General features: G+C 34.2%; 2 long non-coding RNA genes and 1 pseudogene across 4 annotated transcripts; 1 reads left to right on the forward strand and 2 right to left on the reverse strand.

Annotated features, from left to right (window-relative positions):
• Positions 1–1166: 1166 nt before the first annotated feature.
• On the reverse strand, positions 1167–9779 carry LOC145122624 (uncharacterized). 3 transcript variants are annotated; one of them, XR_013714678.1, is made up of 4 exons: positions 9347–9779; positions 7453–7639; positions 7254–7334; positions 1167–1821 (listed from the first exon to the last, which is right to left on the reverse strand). It is a non-coding gene; the product is annotated as an uncharacterized LOC145122624 (long non-coding RNA). The 3 variants fall into 3 exon arrangements; XR_013714676.1 differs by lacking the exon at positions 7254–7334 and having other exon boundaries at positions 9347–9769; XR_013714677.1 differs by lacking the exon at positions 1167–1821 and having other exon boundaries at positions 7072–7334; positions 9347–9772.
• Positions 9780–10104: 325 nt separating this feature from the next.
• On the forward strand, positions 10105–12476 carry LOC145121016 (uncharacterized). The gene is made up of 2 exons (XR_013714459.1): positions 10105–10903; positions 11344–12476. It is a non-coding gene; the product is annotated as an uncharacterized LOC145121016 (long non-coding RNA).
• A 6571-nt stretch (positions 12477–19047) lies between these two features.
• On the reverse strand, positions 19048–19980 carry LOC145121376 (putative carboxylesterase 12 pseudogene; annotated as a pseudogene).
• Positions 19981–21558: the final 1578 nt, after the last annotated feature.

Below are 21558 nucleotides of genomic sequence, written 5' to 3' on the forward strand. Positions count from 1 at the left end.
GAGGAACATTGATAAGCCATTTCAAGGATGATCCTGTAAGATTCAAACCAAAATCCTTGCATAAAAAGGCTTCCTTTAAGTGTGATGGAATGGTAATGATTTACATTCTCTCTCTATATTGTGTTATGTGCTCGTTAGGGTCCGTGGTTCCGTTGTAAGGTTTCATGTTTGGAATTTGGAAGCGCTTTGGAATTTCAGTGTCGGCTATCGAGGGAATAAATCTTGAGATCTTATGACTGGTGGGTAGGGGTGCAAACGAGCCAAGCTACTCGCGAGCTACTCAGGATCGGATCGTTAAAAGCTCTACTTGAAACCAATTTTAAACGAGCCCGAGCCGAGCTCGAGATTAATATTAAGCTCGTTTATTAAACGAGCTCGAGCCTATGACACTAATCTCGATTAGCCTCGCGAGCCTAAACGAGCATTTATATAATATAATTTATTATTATTTAAATATATTAAAATAAAAACATATTAGGGGAATTATGGATTTAGGGTATCGGTAAACGAGCTTCTTAATAGCTCGAGCCGAGCTTAAGCTTATTTAGGCACGCCAGATAAAAAACGAGTCGAGCCCAAGCCAAGCTTGTATAATTCTTTACGAGCTCGAGCCGAGCTCAGTATAAGAAAGCTCGAATCGAGCCGAGCTCGAGGTCGGGCTTCATATAAATTAAACGAGCCCGAGCCGAGCCTAGCCAGACTCGTGATCGACTCGGCTCGTTTGCACCCCTACTGGTGGGGAATACTTCCGATATAAGTTGGACCACCCCTGGTACGCTCGAGATCATATGTCTTAGTTGTTGACGTTTCGTTTACCAAAACAATAGCATAAGTTTTTTTTTAGTTTAAATAAAATCACATTAGACGACAACATAGAGAAGTGGAAAGTTTTTACTTATTATTATTATTATTATTATTATTATTATACAAATTTAGATATAAATACAAATAACATGATTATGTTGTTGTGAAGAAATATAATTAAACTAGTAAAAAATCAGCACACGCTACGTCACGGGTTTGAATGAAGTGTTCAAATGAAAAAAAAACAGAAAAACGAGGATTTTAAACGATAAAAAAGTTACCATCAATTTTTTTTTCGATTAACAAAACATCGAAAATACCCCTCAAAATTTTTGTATAGTATAGGTAGCAAATCCCCTCAATCCAGTTGCAATTAATTTAATAACCACAGAAAAAGACATATCCTTGTAACAATCTACAAATGACCAAAATAACCATGGAAGTTAGTATTGCACCAGACCCAAAAGACTTCAAACCAAATAAGAATCCTCACCTGTCTAGCATAAACTCGAATATGCAGACTAACCAGAGATCTGTCGCATATGACAAAATAAAAAAAAAACTGAAATGCCCCTTTCCAAATTTTTGCACCAAGAATAAAAATTCTTTCTAAACATCTCCTCTTATCTTTATTTTTCTACTGAAAATAACCCATAATCATAAAATCAAGTTTAAAATTGTCGGTATTTATATCCACCAAAAAAGACAAAATTGGCCTTTATTTGAAATTTTGAAAGTGATGATCTTCCTTCTGAAATAACACCTTTGAACCAGTCCTTCCAAAGAATGAAAGAAACATAATCCATATGAGTCTTCATGTAACATCCTGAAAATCATAGGGTAAAATGTTTATTTTATTATAATCAAAACATTCATTTAACCTTTCTTCAAACATTTAGAAGTATTTCAAACTAAAACAATTATCAAAGTTCATTCCGAAAATCCTGAACTGCGGAAAAAAACACAGGTATATGCGCCGCGATCAAGCCGGACCCTTCCCTTTCGAACCGGAAGTACCTGAAATCATAAACCACAAACTGTAAGCACAAAGCTTAGTGAGTTCCCCAAATACCACATACCATACATATCAAACGATCCATATATATCATACATATCCAATAATCAATAAAAAGTGCTATGTGTCATCCATAGTCTTGCCATTATGCCACGAGCCGTATCATGGTCTTCCTTGCTAGGAGCCACCTCCTGGTCTTCCATGCAAGCATCACAAAAACAACTAGCATACATTCTATACTACTTAACTAATTTTACTACCAGAATTCAGACTCTGGTCTTGCACACAGATTGCCAAGGGACACCCCCTGGTCTTCCTACAATACACAAACCAAATGGGCCGACATTGGTGCCTTCGACCCATAGAACAATGATGAGACTCACCTCGACAACTGAACCCACGAATAAATCTCCGACCGCCGATCCGCTAGAATCCCGAGCTATCAAACAAACAACACCCAATTAACAATTGGGTTCCAAACCAAATCCAATACTCCACACATATATGGGGTAAAATGACCATTTTACCCCTCGCCTATGTAACACCTGTTCCAACTATTAATTTAATTTTCTAATTTTTAGGGTTTTGATGCTGGGACTCGACGAGTTGGGAGCTCCGACTTGTCGAGTAGAGGCTATTATGAGGACGCAGGAGTTGGGTCCTACTCGACGAGTCGGAAGGCCCGACTCGACGAGTAGGAGCTATAAAGAGAAACCCTAATTTTTAGGGTTTGCACCCTATATAATCTCCTTAAGAACCTTGAGGCTGACATTCCATCAGCCTCCAAACCCTAAGAACGTCTGTGCTAAACCCATTCTCTTCCATTTTGTGAGCTAGAGTGACTTGTGGAGCATAAAAATAAAGAGATAGTGAGAAGAAGGAGGAGATCCAGCAAACCAAGCCCTCACTCTTAAGCTTGACCATCTTGTGAACTGTTGTAAGTCTTCAAGACTTGATTTTTATCTTAGAATATGGCTAGATCTTGAGTTTTCCCTTCATTTCCTATCATTCTTGTTGATTGCATGCATGAGATTCATAAAGTTTGCAACTTTATGGATCTCCAGTGCAAAATAGTCCCAAGGTGGGCTAGATCTAGCTTTTGGTCAAGCAAGGATGCCATGCAAGGGTTTTTTAGAGTATATTTCCCCTTTTGGCCATTTTGACTTAAAGACATGCATGCCCATAAAGCCTCCATCTTTGGAACGTTTTGAGGACTAGAAACTCTTCTGAAAAGGAGGGATTCCATATCCCTAGAGTCTTGGACCACTTGGCAAAGCTTTTGAGCTTTCCAACCTTTGATAAGGACCTTAGAGCATTTGGAGTGGTTCTAGAAGTTAAAGTTGGAAAATTTATCCTTCTAGACACCTTAGGGTTTCAGATCTAAGTCGTGGAGTCCCTGTATTCGGAGCATCATCATAATGAGCAAACAGGGAGGGGGGCTCGATGAGTTGCCCTGGCATCTCGACGAGTCGGATTGGATTTCCTCGTTCTCTGGATATCAAGTGAACTCGTCGAGTTGATGAAACAACTCGGCGAGTTGGCTAGGGTTTGTTAAAGTTTTCTGGACTCTGTAGGAACTCGGCGAGTTGCTAGATGCACTCGACGAGTTGGGGTCAACATGGATTGTTGACCTTGACTGTTAACCTTGACTTTGACCAAGGTTGACTTTAAGGGTAATTTTGGGATTATGACAAGTTAATCTTATGATGCTTATAGGGAGTTGAGTTGGAGCTGTGCGTTGGGACTTATTGGATCTTATCTTGTCAGCACAACATTCATGAGAGGTGAGTCTCCTCATCATACCGATTGGTCTAAGGCACCAAGGCCGGCCCATTTTATGATATGTGGCATCCTAGCTGTAGTTGTATTATGTGGTAGGATGGTTTGTTGATCTAGGAAGCATGCTATTGGTATATATAGTAGGTATGTGTGGAAGACCATGGGAGAGCTCGTGGCACTTGGATGTAAGACCATGTGGAGAGCCCATGGCTTTCCTATCGAATACCATAGGGAGCCCATGACACTTAGGTGTAAGAACATGTGGGGAGCCCATGGCATCCTGGAGTAAGACCCTGGGGACGAGCCCACAACATCCCTATTTGTTGTATGCATGGCTTATGTAGTATATATGTAGCTTTTATAGCTAATATGTTATGTGTTATGTGGATTATGCGTGGGGTATGCTCTGGGGAACTCACTAAGCATTAGCTTACAGTTTGTGGATTTGTTTCAGGTACATCTGAGCCTAAGGGTAAGGGCAAGGCTTGATGGCGCGACGTGCACTCTCTCAGACACTTTTATGGGACCCTCTGATGTTTTGAAATAAAATTGTAATTGATATGAGTTTTGAAAATGATTATATTTGGATTTCACGATTTATGAGAATGTGTTTTGGTTAATCAAAAATGAAAAAAAAATCCTTTGAAAATGGGGTCGTTACAAGTTGGTATCAGAGCCTTGGTTTAAGGGATTCAGGCACACTCTCGGGTGTGTCAGGATTCAAACTAAGGAAATGGTGATAATTGTTTTCAATAATAAAATAAAAGTTAAAACTTTTGAAGAATAGAAAAGATGAGAGTGCAACGCGCGTGATCGGCCGAGCCATGTAAGTAGTTCCCCAATATGCTAGCCATGTTATACTGGTATTTGAGCTATGATAATCGTATGGATCTTGCTATGTGTATGCTTTTAAAATTGTATACGGTTAGGAGCATATAGCCTTAGAATGATTGATTTGGCCTTATTTCATGTTCCTTGTTTGGTTGTGGTCCTAGGGTAGAATCTCTTATTCGAAAATCTATTTGATCCTTTTATGTGTATAAACTGCATGCATAAAGGCAAACTGTTATGATTGGTCTGATTGATGTGAGTAGAGCAAATCTTAGGATAGCCTGAGATCTGAGATATGTGATAGTCTGTGGGACATGATTTATCTTTTGAACGAATTAGAGTTAGCAGGTAGAGCCTTGGGGAGGTACAGGTAGGTGTGGAAGGTAGTATTGGGCCCGTACTACTGAAAGCACAAGACCTGTACCTGAACCAATGTTAGACCTGATAGCTCTAAGGAGGACCGGTGTGGAAAGATTCCATATATAGATATCATGATCATTATGATTTATGACATTTCATTTCAGCATGGTGGTGACACGATTTGGGACAGGGGGATCAGGATCGGATCAGGATCAGGATCGAGATCTGGATCTGGACCGGGAAGTGGTACTGAGCCCATTGATGAGAGGCTGCACGAGAACATTGCAGCCGAGGTTACGAAGGGCATCCTTGACGCTACCCCAGTGATCTTTGGGACGTTCAAGGAGGGGATGATGGAGATTATGGAGGAGAGGCTCAGGTCATTCAGAGCCGAGATTGTTGCGGGCCAGGTCGGGGCCCGAACTCCCTCGTTTCGGTAGTTCAAGGCGTGTGGAGCGCCGAAGTTTTTCGGGGTTAGGGACCCCATTGTTAGCCGACGCTGGGTGGCGGATATTGAGAACGCCCAACACACGAGTTCTTGCCCTGATGCGGCAAATGTGGGTTTTGCTTCATGTATGCCGAGAGACAGAGCCCAAGATTAGTGGGGAGAGGTGACCAGCCAGGTGGGAGCAGCCGGTGTGGCTGAGATGACGTGGGTCGAGTTTGTTCGGCGATTCGATGCGGAATTTGCACCACCTATTGAGGTGCAACGACTTGTGAGGGAGTTTCATAACCTTCAGCAGACCACCGAGATCGTAGCAGAGATCACTGCCAAGTTTCGGGAACGAGCATTGTTGATCCCACAGTACGCTACAGATGAGGATATGAGACGGACGAGATATCATTCCATGCCGAGGGATGATATCTGGGAGATAATGCACATCCAAACCCACCGATCAAACAAATTGTATATATTATATCAAGTTCTCTTTTAGACATTTTCACAAACACCTTACATGCAATAAGATAAAGTACAGCCAAACACACTAACATACTAATCTAATTCATTAGATAAGTTAACTTAGAGAAGACAGAGAGAAATGGTGACGACATAATATAAGTTAACTTAGATATACATTAGATTACCTGTTGGAGACGACATAATATAAGTTGCCCTCTTTCAAACATAACTCGGCCTTATATGTTAACTCCTTAACAATCCTTCGCTCTTCCTCTGGAGTGCACGACAAGCATAGTGATTCGTTATCCATTAGGGCACCCGAATCAGCAATCGTCATGATCGGTACAAAACCAAAAAACGATAGAAGAAAAAATCAAATCGGACACCAACTATTGCTAAAACAGAGGTAAGATTGAATCAAATCTTTGTAAATATTGAAAAGGGGAAAAGGGTTTATGTACTTTGAAATGTAAATAATAGTGTCAGGACTTGAAGAGACGTGGGCAGATCGTGAAGAAGAGAGGTTCAACAAATGTAATCGGAAGAGCTTAAGGAGATTTGTGGAAACCTAGATTGCAGGGGGGGGGGGGAGATTCGATCTGGAAGAGGCAGTTGTGGAAGAGAGAAGAAGAAAAAAAATGGTATTACCGTCCTTTGAAGGTGTCCTCTTCGATGTTGTTTTTAATCGATCTACAGGGGTGGTGGGAAGCGGTGAAATTGATTTAGGGCTAATGTTCTATATTTATCTTTGCTTCTTGCGTGATATAAAAAATTGTTGTTGATCTACCATAATTAATTATGCAAAGATTACTATAATACCCTTAAATGATTTATTTAATTATTTATTTTTTCCTAATTTCCTATTGGTGCATTCATGCACACAATAGTTGCTAGAAACATTTGAACCTAGCTCATATATATATATATATATATATATATATATATATATATATATATATATATATATATATATTGAAGTTATTATTTATGTCTTTATTAAGTAAAAATTAATGAAACATAAACAAAATATGGTAAGCTACATAAGAATGTTTTCTATACTTAATTATAAAAGAATAGCAATCTACTTTCGTTTAATGCGTATTATAGCATCCTACTTTCATTTTCTGTTTATGATAACATTGGACATTTTTTTTTGAAAGTGTAGTGGTTTTGAAAATATACTCAAAATAGTTAAACTGCCAAATTATCCAAATATAATGGTTTTTTTTACTAAGTTGTTAAAATTGGTAGTTTGGAAAAATATCAGAAACTTTTATAGTCTGAATATATATATATATATATATATATATATATATATATATATATATATATATATAAAAACTATTAATAGATTGAAAATGGCAACAAATATAATGGGTTTTTACTAAGTTATTATATAACAAAATATGTATAATTATATTATGGGTTAAAAAAATATAAGTGGCTATTATTATATAAAAAAATAATACAAAAAAAATATTAAGAAGGGAGACATAATTGTTGAATAGTGATTGCATAACTATTGATTAAAGACATCCTTTCAGCCGTATATAAAAACTATACCATGTCCTTCATGAAGGTGATACTAATATTTGAACTGTACTTAGAATTCCATTGATTTTAGAAATCTTGAACATTTAATTTCTGAAATGTAAGCAAATCAAAATATGTTAAATGTCAAAAAATAGATTTATGAGACCTGTGTGGATTTCTTCAAAAAAATCAAAGAGTTAAAAAAAAACATTATAAAATAAATACTTACATGTTAGTTCTTGCATTAAACAGACCACCGAAAAAGTGTAGAAAATAGACATGGAGTACTAAGTCAATATGTCATGCGATCAAAGGCTCCTTGTGTAGGAACTTTCTTTTCACCTTCTTCATAGGATGTTTGACTCATCTGTAGAATTATAGTTCACACATCAACAACAATCGAAGATATAAAGGACCTGCATCAAAGTAAAGGATAATTAGACTATTTTTTAAGAAGGGTCATCTTTCTTTGATAAAATCGAGTTTTGTGGATACATAAGAAGTCAACCACAAAGTTTTCAAACAAGGTTCATGGATATGAGTAAGGGATGGATTACAGTAGTCAATAACACTCATATTAACAGTATACGTAAAAACAATCAGTCTCACACAGACACACGAAACAAAATCTGCAACATTAGTGAGCTATGAATTACAATATGTCCCTCCCCCCCTCTCTCTCTCTCTCTCTCTCTCTATAAAATTTCAGGAACACATGAAGAAATCAACGAAAACCTCATAGATTTAAAAGATATATCTTTTGACGAAACCATACATGCTCAACATCTAGGTTATGTAACCACTAATATATTATTGTTTATTTGAATTCATAAAAAAGTCTCTTTTAGGCATTTTGACAAACAATTTATATGCATTTAATTTTTTACATAAATCAATCAAATACATATAAAGTGAAAAATAGTATAAGTCAATAAAAAATTATGTATAGTCTTTAACCTATAAGGATAAATGAACGCCGGCCCATATCGTTGACATGGATACTACATATATAATGCAGATGCAGAATGAGGCAAGAATGGTTACATTTAGGAGTGAATGGAGTCATCATTGCGTCTGGAGCTATGTAACCAATTCCTACAAATGAAGATGGTGGAAACCACAATCCATGTAGATGCTAAGATGCTAACTCAATGCGTGAGACTGATGTTTACATGAAATAGGCGATCTATGTGCCGAACCAAGGTGAGGAAAATCAATATAGTAGTTCAAAACCGATGTATACACCGACAATATCTGATAAGACCCTCCGGTTAAACCCAAACCTCGGATTAAATATTTCAACATATCTAAAAATAGAAAAATTTATACAAAAAATCCTTCAATTTTTTTATATAAAAAACACTTATATGGATAAAAACCACACCACTATACAAACTAGATTTTAAAGTAAATAGTATTGTATAAAAAAACCATTATCACCCGCAATATCCACTGATAGTAGTATTTTAATACACAAATATTCACTTTAATGATCTATTATGCACAATTAAAATGACAGTGAACAATTATGTACATGGGGCATAGTTTCTCATTTATAAGTCATAAGCCCTTCTTTAATTCTAAACTTTCTGGATTACCTAAACCAAGATTTTCCCTTTAATTTTAAGTTTCTTAGCTTACCAAAACCAAGTTTTTAGATCTTTATCTATGCTTATATGTTTCTGATAGTCTATCCATTTGTGTATATCCATTGGCACTGATAAAAATAAAAAAAACTAGTTTCTTTATATATATATATATATATATATATATATATATATATATATATATATATATATATATATACACGAAGAATTGGCAAAGTGTAACTCAACATCGGTGAGAAAAAATTGATGTTACTATATCTATAGTCAGACATGCTGAATGGTCAGGCTGCGCAACACAACTCATCATAATTCAGTTTTCGGACACAAAAAAAGTAAGTGCTAGAAAAGAAAGTTTATTAAAGGTAAAGAAAGGGTAAGGAGGTATGTGGTTGAGTTTCCATTTTTTATTTGAGTCTGCTCTAGCAACTGTACTTTTGATGAGTTAACAAATGCATCCCAAAATTTTGTTGAGGTTTAGAGTGATAATCGAGAGCTAAAAGTTAAAGAAAAAATCACCTGATTAGGGGTGCTGATGGAAATCATTCCCACTACCAAACACACAAATCAAATTTGAAGATCTGAAGTGTGAACTGTGCTTTTAGGGCTTGTTGGTTAGAACATATGTCAGTCTTCTTCTCCAACAGTGGCGACGATAGCGATGGACGAAGCTGAAGACAATGACGACGACATAATTTTAGATGGGAACATTGTGTAATGGGGAAGTAGATGCATAGTAGAAGAGGAAGACAGATAAGCGAAGAAGATGCGGTAACAGTCCGTTAATTTGGTGGGAGAATAAAAGAATAAGCAGGAAGAAATCTTTCTTTATTTAAGGCGATGGAACATGTGGGTACATTTAATTGGAAGCAGGGGATGTGGGAGCAGTGATAAAACCGACAATAAGGGCCCAAGTCTAATTAGCGAGGGACTAAAATTGTCAATCCTATAAAATATTGTAGCTATCTAAAGTTCAAAAGATATACTATTTCTTAAACCATTAATTATATATATATATATATATATATATATAAAAGAACCAGATTAAGAAACCTAAGAACCTATTATTTTTACCTTATGGGATATTTATTATTTATCGAATAACTGTTACTAAAGACTACTAAGAACCTATTATTTTTACCTTATCGGATATTTATTATTTATCGAATAACTGTTACTAAAAGACTATTTTTGTCCTATGTAAAACAAAAAAGTGGCATGATTGTAAATAAAACAAAACTTAAATCCAATTTTTTATTTTATGTCTTCCATTTCATCGGATCTTAGATTTAGATCCGAAAAAAATCCTCTCAACTTCTTCAACCATGTGGATGAACACCCACACCTCAACCACCGTCGACGGCAACCTTCCACCGCCACACCGCCGGCGACGGCCCATCCACCGCCACTTCTCTTCCTCTGTCGCAACCTCTGATCATTGCCATAATTTCCGACAAAGACACTACCACCACCATCACTGTTGGCGTTTGCCACCGTCGTTACTTTTCCGACGACCGAACACCTCCAGCAATTGAACAACTCCTTGTATGTGATATCCGACGAAGGACCACCTCTGACTCTCGTTTCTGATGGTTTGTTAGGAGATTTATGAATCTGGCGATTTTCCTTTACAATTTGTGCTCAGTACTGGTTCGATCTTAGTGATGTATGCTTCGTCTCCGACATCTGACCTCACTAGAACACCAGAAAAAATCGCCTTCCTCTTTTCTCTTTGATCTCCGATGTTCTACCACCGGCAATCTCTTTTCTCCAGATCTACAACTCCGGTGAGCGTTGAAGATCCACCATATTCACCTCCTCCACGTCTACTTCATCTCCGACCACCTCTAGCTACCTTCTTCGTCTCCAACCACCGAAGACCTTCAGCTGTCACAACTTATGGTCAGATCGATTCCTTCCCCCACCATCTATGTTGTTTCATATGCTCTCAAATCGACGCCTCATTCGCTGCCTTCATTGATACACGCTATGTCACACTCTCACTCTCTCTTGATCTGAAAGTATGTCCTTCCCGACAAGCATTATGTAAATCGAATGGAGTTTCACTCAAATCAGGTAATATAACTTCAGATTTGACTTTGTGAATGAATTTTTTATGCTCTGATACATATTTAATACAAAACAAATTAGATTAGTTAGATTAGTTATTCTTTTTATGATTTATGTATATGTTTTTCTTTTGGTGTTTGGAAATATAACATTAAGGAAGCATTATGCATAAATATGATTTTCTATAATTTTTAATAAAGTATGTTTGATGCACACAAAGTGCTTGATGAAATGCCACACATAGATTTGGAAAGTCATTAAGCTATGAATATTTGTTTTTTTATTATTAATTTGTGAATATCTAAGTTATTAAGCTGTGAAAGTGTACTTTTTATGCATCTAAGTTGTGAACTAGTTTGAAATATTGAATTAAGTTTAGAATTAATGTTTGAAATATTTTATTAAACTGTGAATTCTGATTTTTCTAACCTTATCTGATTTTTGAGGGATGTTGGCGGTATAGTTGGTGGCTGCGTCACTAAAGCCATCTCACCTGGAATTCATTACCACCATAATCACCTTTATATCCATCCACTAACAACCACCATCAACACTATACATAACCCACTAACAACCACCATCAACACTATACATAACCCACTGCCAACCACCACCTTAATCATCACACCCCCACCAGGCCAGCACCTTATGCAAATCAGTGATCACACAAAGAATTTAAAAAAGAAATTAAAACTCCCCTGTTCGTCGATTTCATACACCCCAACCTCCAATTCGTTGTCTTCTTCACCTCACTAGAAAAAAACAATACCTAAATTATAAAGGTGTGTTCCATTCTCGATCTGTACCTAAAAGAAACATGAAAGGAATGGGTGGGTTCAATTTCAGTTCCAAACGAGAAAAAGATTCGAAGAAATATGGCCATGGGTTTGAAATGTGTTGTCATCGTCGAACAATCTAGGGTTTGTCATCACCTGAATCACTGTCGGTTGCACCACCTTGTACCTCAAATCTAAGATGGTTGTCGCCTAAGTTTTCGAGCAGCTGCATGTTTCATGACAAATTTTACTTTGGGGGTCTCAGATTCAACACCACCACCACCTGGAATCTCTGTTTCCGTCATATGTCCCCACCGTAATTGGAGATCGACCGACGGTTTCAGGAGGTTGTATATGGAGTGTGTGACCGGTGTTTGTTAGACCGGTTTTAAGTCAACTCAGGAAGAGAATCGACGGTGAAGCGGAGGTGCTAAGGTGAGTCTGGAACGAGAATGGGGTGGAGGTTGAAAAGTCACCGATGAATCGCCAGAGGGTATTGATCGGAGGTGGGGAATTTTCTTCTAATTATTGAGAACGGGACATTGGGGGAAAGGGAAGGGGAGGGTGGTTAGGTGGAGAAATTTATTTATTTATTTTAAGTTTAAAAATGATTAAAGAATAAAAGAAAACTAAAAAAGAAAATATTAAGGGCAAAATAGACTTTTTATGTCAAGAGGGATGAAGTGTGCAACTTTTAAATAAATGAGGGACGGTCCGAGTTAATTTTTGAAAATAGGGACTGAACATGTTTTTGGACACCCACACCAGGGACGAACGGTGTAATTTACCTTTTTTTTTTTTAACAGCAACAAAATATATTATAAATAAACAGCTAGCGCGGAGCTAGCAAGCATACAAAATATTCAGAAAAAAAAAAAGAGGGAAGCAAAAGTAATAGAAAAAAACAATCGCAAACAATACTAACATACAAACAACCCCAGCCAGCCCTCACATGTATTTATATTAACCACCGATATTTTTTCAATTGTACACTTTTTGCCTTTTAAATAATATATTTAAATAACAATAATGTTAATATATATTAAATAATATAATATTTATCAATTTGTTTTTAAATATTATCAATATTTATATATTTATATTAACTCACTGATATTTTTTCAATTATATACTTTTTGCTTTTTAAATAATATATTTAAAAAACTATAATGTTAATATATATTAAATATTATAATATTTATCAATTTGTTTTTACTGCTCATATAACTTTTTTTTTGAAAGATGACGGTCTAAACGTCGAACCTTTACTACTTTGAAACTACATTAATAAACTATTAAAATTTTGGACAAATCAAATAGCTTGCTAATTTTAGTAATTAAAAAAATCTAAATTATTGACCTTATAAATAATACAAGCTTTAATTTAAAAATCAATTCCGTATATATATATATATATATATATATATATATATATATATATATATATATATACTAAATGAACTTTTACTTTGACATTGATTACGTGAAACTTAACGATAAAATACTATGTAGCATTCTAAATAATATAAGTTTTAATCTAATGATCAATTCCATATATATATATATATATATATATATATATATATATATATATAGTAAATGAACTTTAATTATGTGGAACCTAACGAGGAAATAATATACATCCTTAAAATTTGATACACAATGTGTTTAATGAAATTTCTTAGTGCATTAGAATAGGTCTTTAAACTGTGAATGGGTGTCTGAGTTGCAGTATTAAATTGTGACCGATTGTCTAAACTGTTGTTTAAACTGTGAATAAGTGTTTGAAATATGGTATTAAACTGTCAATTTATTGTATTAAGTCGTGAATTTTATGTATTAAGTTGTGAATTGTCTGTATTAAACTGTGATTCTTATGTATTAAACTGCGAATTGACTGTATTAAGTTGTGAATTAACCGTATTAAGTTGTGAATCTTTTATAAATTTCGTGTTTGTTTCTGAAATATGAGATGAAAGAAACATTATACACATATGATTTTCTCAAATATTGAATAAAGTATGTAAATATTAAATTGTAAATATTTATGTAAATAAACTTTGAAATAAGTACTAACATATAGATCTAAAGATATAAATGTAAGTTTGAAATTGATAATCGGATGTGAATGTATAATTTGTGTGTATTAAACAGTGAATTTATTATATTAAGCTGTGAATTTTGCATACTAAATTATGAATTGACTGTGTTAATTTGTAAATTGACATTAAGCTGTGAATTTTGTGTTAAAATATGAATGATTTATGTATGAATGTTTGTATTATTTTTTTTGTGGATATATTTATTTTTTGTGTAGTACAAATATATAAGAATGTATTAGTTTTTATAACTATTTTGCATTAAACTCCAAATTAGTGAATTAATTAGTTGATTAAACTGTTAATATAATATTTAATCTATGAATCCATGATTTTACTTACATATCTGATTTGGAAGGATGGATGGTTGTGACGGTGGCACAGGTGGTTGGTGGCGGCGTATGATAGTAGTTGTTGGTGATGTTGATAGAGTTTGAGTTTGACTTCTCTGAATATGTAAATTAGTGTATAGTGGATTGTATTAACTTGTGAATTTTATGTATTAAATTAATAATAGACTGTATAAGCTGTGTATTTTATTTAAATTTTGTGTTAAAATATGATTAAATGCATGCATAAAAATAATAGAATGTGAACTAGTGAATTACTATTTTTTTAAACTGTGATTATGTCTTATAAACGATATATTGTTTTAAAGAGATTTACAATTCAGAAGAGGGGAAATGAATTTGTCAAGGCATAATGTCATTTTTTTATTAAACTTTATATATTTGGCTGCAAAAATAAAAATGTATGTGTTAAAAGTTATTACTAAAGAAATATGAGTTATAATGTTTGTTTTATTAAGCTGTGAATACGACAAAAAAAATGCCACTGAATTTGTTATTCCAGTGGCGGTCCAACGGTGGTCTGGTGGATATCCGACGGTGGTCCTACGACAAGTAGCAATTAATTGTAAACTAAGGAGTGAAAAAAATTGTTTAATACAATTTAATGTTTGATTTGTTCAAAATTCTTTTAATGAAAACATTGTTTGTAAAACTTATTCACGTATCGATTTTCTTTTCCCACAAAAAGGAGTCAAAAACACTAATCAAACGACACCGTTTTGATTATTGGGTTCCTAATCTTATATACCCTCAAGGGTATATTCATTTTTCCCATATATATATATATATATATATATATATATATATATATATATATATATATATATATATATATATTAATTGTTTAAGATTTTTTTGATTAAAGTGATAGTAATAAGTGGTCGTATGTTATCACAATATTTCTTTTCCAAAAGTTATAACCAAAAATATCATGAAAGAATTCTCGTTTATTTGCCGGTATATTTTAAAAGGAAAGTTTATATTGATAAATTCTTATGTAATATTTATATTACTTTTAGACCATCAGATATATCCACCATTAAGGATATCTATAATACATTGAACTTTATAGAGTTCAATGAATTGTCACATCGTTTTTTTACATTCCATACAACTCGATCAGTTGTTTGTTTTTTTTTTCTATAATGCATTGAACTCTACAAAATTTAATAGAAAATTTACAAAAGCTACTTTATAATGTATATTTAAAAATTAATTTTTTTTTCCATTTAAGAGTTCAATGATCATTTAAATCCATTGAATACTAATGTAACATTTCACTATGGTAGAGTTTAATTCATTAAATGACAAATAGACTTATCAACTGATTCAACTCTCTAATTGAACTCATCATTATGGATACTCTAACCATTAATACGATGGGTGTCACCTCTTCAACACATCCAACTAGGGCTGTAAACGAACCGAACGAACACGAACAAAGGCTTGTTCATGTTCGTTCGTTTAAGTTAGCCGAACAATCGAACGAACATGAACGGATAAACGAACAAAGTTTTCTTGTTCATGTTCGTTTGTTTAACAAATTGTCTTGTTCATGTTCGTTCGTTTATGTTCGTGAACATGCTAAACGAACATAAACGAACGAACATAAACGAACAAATATAAACAAACACAATTGAACATATATGAACATAAACGAACTATAATATAGTAATGTAATAAAAAAAACAATTGAAAATATATGAAGATAAAAAAACTTAAACGAACGAACATAAACAAACGTAAACAAACAACATAAACGAACGTTCACGAACGTAAATGAACGAACGAGACCATTGTTCATGTTCGTTCGTTTAACTAAACGAACGAGAATTTGTGTTCATGTTCGTTCGTTTATTAAATAAACGAACTTCCCGCCGAACAGTTCACGAACAGTTCGCCGAACGTTCAGTTCGTTTACAGCCCTACATCCAACCACTATACTCATCGGATATCTACCACTAAATTATCATTCTACATCATTTTTTTAATTAAAATTTAAACAAAAAATACAATAAAAACATAGAATTTTGTTAATCTATTTTTCATTTAACAAAACAAAAGAAATTAGATTAATTAAAAAAACACACAATTTAAAATAAAATACAAGAAAACATAAAAAAAATTTAAACATAATAAACTACTTCTAATCCTAGCTTATGTTTTAAACTAGTCTCTCTATTTTGAGGATTCCTTCAACTCTAGCTAAACTTTGAGACGTGGAAAAAGTTTGTGGGTTGTGTTTTAATATTGATCCATGACCATGTTAACCACATCGATATCGTTTTCGTGTAGATTGTTTACAATGTTGTAAATTCCATTGAATTTACAACATTTACCCTTAAATCGTGCCACTTCGAACATATTTCATCGGGATTTCGACTTGCACAACCCATTAAACCTTAGTAAACGCTTCGAACTTTTTCCAAAAAAAAAATAAAGATTTAGTTATCTTATTCTTTTGAAAACCGATATTCATGCTTGTGCTAACTTCTATTCTTCATCTTCTGACAAATTCATCCGTTTGGGACTCATGATTTTTAAATTTTAAAACAATACAAATATGTGAATGTTAATAAAAGAAAAGAAAAATTATATTAAAAATATGGTGGCATGTGATGGTATTTATATTGGTAAAAATTTATTTAAAAACAAAAATATATAAAGTAGCGGTTAATCACTTAAATGTTCAGTCAAACATCAAAACAATTGTGATTGGCTATGGTGATTCGTCATGTATACTACAATCGACGACCACCACCACGAGCCACAACTAACACCCGAGATGGTGTTTGTGGTTGTGGTTCGTTGCCACCTAGACCACGGATAGGTATTAATATTTTTGTCTTCTCATGCAATCATTATGATGTCATGGTAAAGGATATTTTTTTAGGTGGTTATAAAGAATTTTTCTTGACCATTAGTGAAGTACCTCATTAAACTAATGTGTCTAAAATGCGTAAATGAGAAGGGGAGATGGATTTTACGTATAACTGAAACAAAAGATAAGTCGCATCCCCTGAAATGCTACTCGTGGAATTGAATTTTTAATGGTCATTGTAAAAATAATGTCTCAAAATTCTTTGACGAACTTAAAAGTTAACCCATCTAGTGTTTTTTTGCTCATACAACTCCAAATTGCTTGTTTTATTTCGACATGAGTAAACTTCATTTTTTTTGAAGATTACATTTTTTTTTGAAGTGGTTGATGGTTAATGTTCGCCTGCATGAAACATCGTCTTTAAAATTCATAGCAAAAATATCAAAGATGAAACTCTATATTCCACACACTATTCGTAAACAACCCATTAATTTAATTATTATTTTTTTTTTAATTTCCATTTATAATGCCATGGAAAATGGATAACTTTTTACCCCTTCTCGTCTTCCACCTCCTAATTTAGCTTGGCTTTTTTGCCTCGAGTCTAAGTTTTGGTTAGGGTCAAACTCCATTATTGTTTCTTCCAAGATTTGCAATTTTCATGTTCGGGAGTGGATAAGAAAGTGATCCAACCATAAGATCTAAGTGTTCCACATTTTTCTTCAATTCATTGACTTCTTCAAGCTCAATCTCTCTATTTTCCTTTGTCCATTTCTTTTTTGCCTCTTTAACCGCCTTTACATTTTTCAAGAAGGATTAGGCATGTTTGATAATTAAGGTCCATTTCATTCCAAGCGTTTATGAATACATCTCGAATTTCATATGCAAAGGTGAAGATCATTTGATGAATTCTTAGCTAAATTGTTTATCGGAATTAGAAAAAATTATATTTTGTGAATATCCCTTTAAATAAAATTAAATATTTTACCTCCTACTATTTTGTTTGTGCAGTTAGTTTCTATTTCTCATTTTGGTTTCTTTATAAAATTAAGAAATTTTGGTTAGTTTGTGCATTTGGTTTCTTTAGGGTGGACAGTATGGGTGCCACTTCTCTCGCCTCCTCCATCCAGCTCTTCCCTCCCTCATTTATATTTTCTTATTTTTTTTTCCCTGCCTAAATCAGCACATCCATCACGAACATTAATTAACCTCTTTTCTCCTTAGAAACCATATTTCTTTCACATCGATCGAGCTCATCCCGAGCCATCACTGGTCAACCTCGTTCTCTCCATCCCTCATGCATATCGATATCAACCACCCTATAAAACTACCATTCCCATACAAATTAGACAAGGGGGGTATAGAATGGTCGACAACACTAACATAGGACAAGAAGACTGCCTTTGTTGAAAACCTTCCACAAAATAATAACCCTAATAAAACTAATTCTACTTAACATTGATTAAAACAAACGAAAATGCTTATAAAAATGAAAACATGAAATGAGAATTTTGGACTTTACAACTTAATAAAATATTAGTCCTCTTTCTAATTTCTATTTTGAAATAAAGTATTAATGGAATCCAGACTTTAATTAACTGAAACAGGATTTTAAGGAAATTTAAATAATAATAATAATAATAATAAGAATAATAATATAGTTAACAACCAAATTAATGACCCATTAGTTTAACAGTATCAAGAGTTATATGAAAGGTGTCCTCTTCTCATATAGCGATTGAGTGAGTGTTCAACAGGACAAAAGTATAGAATATTTAAAAGTAGATTAGAGGGGTTGTTCGCCAGATCAAAAAAATAATAATATAGTTAATAATAACTGAAATTGATAATAATAAGTTAAGTAATAATAATAACAAAATAATGTCAAAAATATAATAACAACAACAATACATTAAATTAAAAATAACAAAGTAATAAAACACAATTTTTTTATTTGATAGATATGAATATGACAATAGTTTATTTAATAAATTAATTAAGGAACGTGTAGTGTTTCCAGTTAAACATAGGGTATTGTAAGAACTGCATGTGTGATCAGTTTCTTTATTTTATTTTTAAGATCAACCTGACATAGTATACTTCTTCAAGCGCTGTTGATAAATGCAGAGATTCTATTGCGCAAAGTAACAGCATTTTTAGAGGTAGGCTTCTTCAAGAAAAAAACATGGCTCTCCTCGTTGTCCTCCACCACTTCTACATTTCCTTTCCACCCACAATTTTCAATCAGCGTTTTATAGTTTCTTGTTCTATCCCTCATAAAATCATTTCCACTGACGCAAAGCAGTATCTTGGAGCAAAGAATACCCGTTATTCTTGGATCCATAGCTGGGTTGATCAGCGGGTCATCCATCCCGGATCTTCCTGGGTAAGCCAGAGCCAATAATTCATTCACACTATCGATTAATCCGGGTGACATCCAGTCGGACTCGGTCCCTACCCGTTCTTTGCCCCAGAAATATGGGTGGAGCAAGATAACACCCTTGAACTGTAAACCGGCAGGGGTATCCGACCCGACACGAACCGCCATGTTGTGGGCTAGGTTACCTCCGGCACTGTCGCCGGCGAGGAAGATGTTTTGAAGATCTGCGTATTCGTTCAACCATGGCTCCGGACCCTTCCCATTAGCATGCTCCGCCACCCACTTGATCGCTTCCCAGGAGTCTTCGTGGGCGATCGGGACAGGAAACTCTGGCGCGAGTCTGTAGTCGACGGAGACAGCGATGACGTTGGAATCTGAGACGACGAGGTTCAGGAAGTCATTGTAAGTCGTGTCGAAAGGAGATTCATCAACGAATCCTCCGCCGTGATAGAAGATTAAAAGCGGGAGTTTATGGTTGGGGCTTGCGGTTTTTGGAAGGTAAAGTCTAGCGGATTTGTTGGTTTCCCGTGAATACACGGCGTCTTTAGAATTCACGCCAGTGGAAGGATCGATGTCGGCGGGAACAATAGTGTGAACTTCAATTCTCTCGTATCGGCCGTCTTCGAAAACACGAAGGATACCAAGGAGTTCTTTCATGATTTACTCTGTGAACATGAAAGAAACAAGGTAGGAGTAGGAGAAAAAAATTACATGCATATAATTGCCATTTACGTTACATATTTATATATGAAAAAAATACATAAATAGTCCTTGTACTTTATAAAAATTCAAAAGTTCAGTCTTTAACTTTAACAATGTCGTGGTTTCAATTATTGCATGGTTAGTCATTGACTCGTGCAAAATATAATTTTTACCCTTTTAATTAATTTTAGACTTTATTTTATATATATACTTTTAACTAATTTTAATTTTAATTAAAACATAAAATAGACCCCCACCCTCCCAATTAAACCTTTCCCTTCTTTAAACCGCCCATAACCTTCCTTCATCATCTTCATCCCCATTTATCTCCTTAGATAATCTACAAGACTACAACTTCGACGTACTTCTATTGGAGCTTCTAACAAGCAAGCATCAAATGAATGGAAAAGGATGGTATCTCATCGACCACCTTACGCCGAGTGAGGTTTCAAACCGCTATTAAACACATTTAGTTCCGAGTGAGGTTTCCAACCACAATTACTATTATCTGCTGTAAAACATGTGGTTTCCCCTATGAAATCTTATTGTGAGACAAATCTGATTGTGAGACAGATCAATAACCTGAATAGATCGAAAGCCCAGACGGTTTCAAACTGCCATTAAACTCGATCAAGTTTCTTCAAAAGTTCATAGAGTTGAGATTTGGGTAGTCAGTGAAGCATGGGAGCATCGAAAAAACTAGTCGAAACCATCTCCCGCCTTCATCTCTAACCCTTCCCTTCCTTCTTGACTCCCAATGCTGAAACTAACAAGCGACACCCAAGTGGACTATGTGTGAACTATAAAAAAAGTAGATTAACATTGAGCAATTGTTCGATAAAGTCGTGATTCGTTGCTAAACCAAAAATCAACAGAGCTGTTACAACTATACAACTTGAATTACACATATTTGGTTTTTTATTTTCAAGTGCAAGCTTACGGAACCATCAACTAACTGAAAGCAAGGTGTCTAATGAAATTCCACAATGATGTTTCGTGTAATTACCGTATATTAGCTAATAGTTATATACCAAAGTTTGTAGACTAACGGTATCCGGTGTTGCCCTCCTTTATTGAGATTAAAGGGTTCAAGTCCCGCAGTGGACATAGGTGGAATAATTTAGGTGTAGTTTAATATATTTGACGTTTCAAAAAAGGGAAAATAACATAAAAAGCCCTTAAATTTTCACAAAAATGTTGGTTTTACCCTTGGATGTGTTTTAGATCCAGTAAAATTGGATGTTTTGTTTAATTTGTTTATTTATACCATTTTAGCCGGTTTCCAGGTAACCTACCGGTTACCTAATACCAGTAAAGCCCTTGAGTTTTCAATAATGTTCGGATTTACCCTTACTTTGATTGTTATTTTGATTATTTTGATTATTATTATTGATATTATTATTATTATTATTATTATTATTATATATGTTTAGTATGTTTTTAAATGTATAAAAATCTTTTATATGTATATTTTTAAATACGTTTTTAAATGTATAACAATATTTGTATAGATTTAAAAATATATTTACTTGT

This window comes from Lactuca virosa, chromosome 6 (genome assembly GCF_052849685.1).
Source record: "Lactuca virosa cultivar CGN04683 chromosome 6, Lactuca_virosa_CGN04683_v6, whole genome shotgun sequence".
Taxonomy (NCBI): Eukaryota; Viridiplantae; Streptophyta; class Magnoliopsida; order Asterales; family Asteraceae; genus Lactuca; species Lactuca virosa.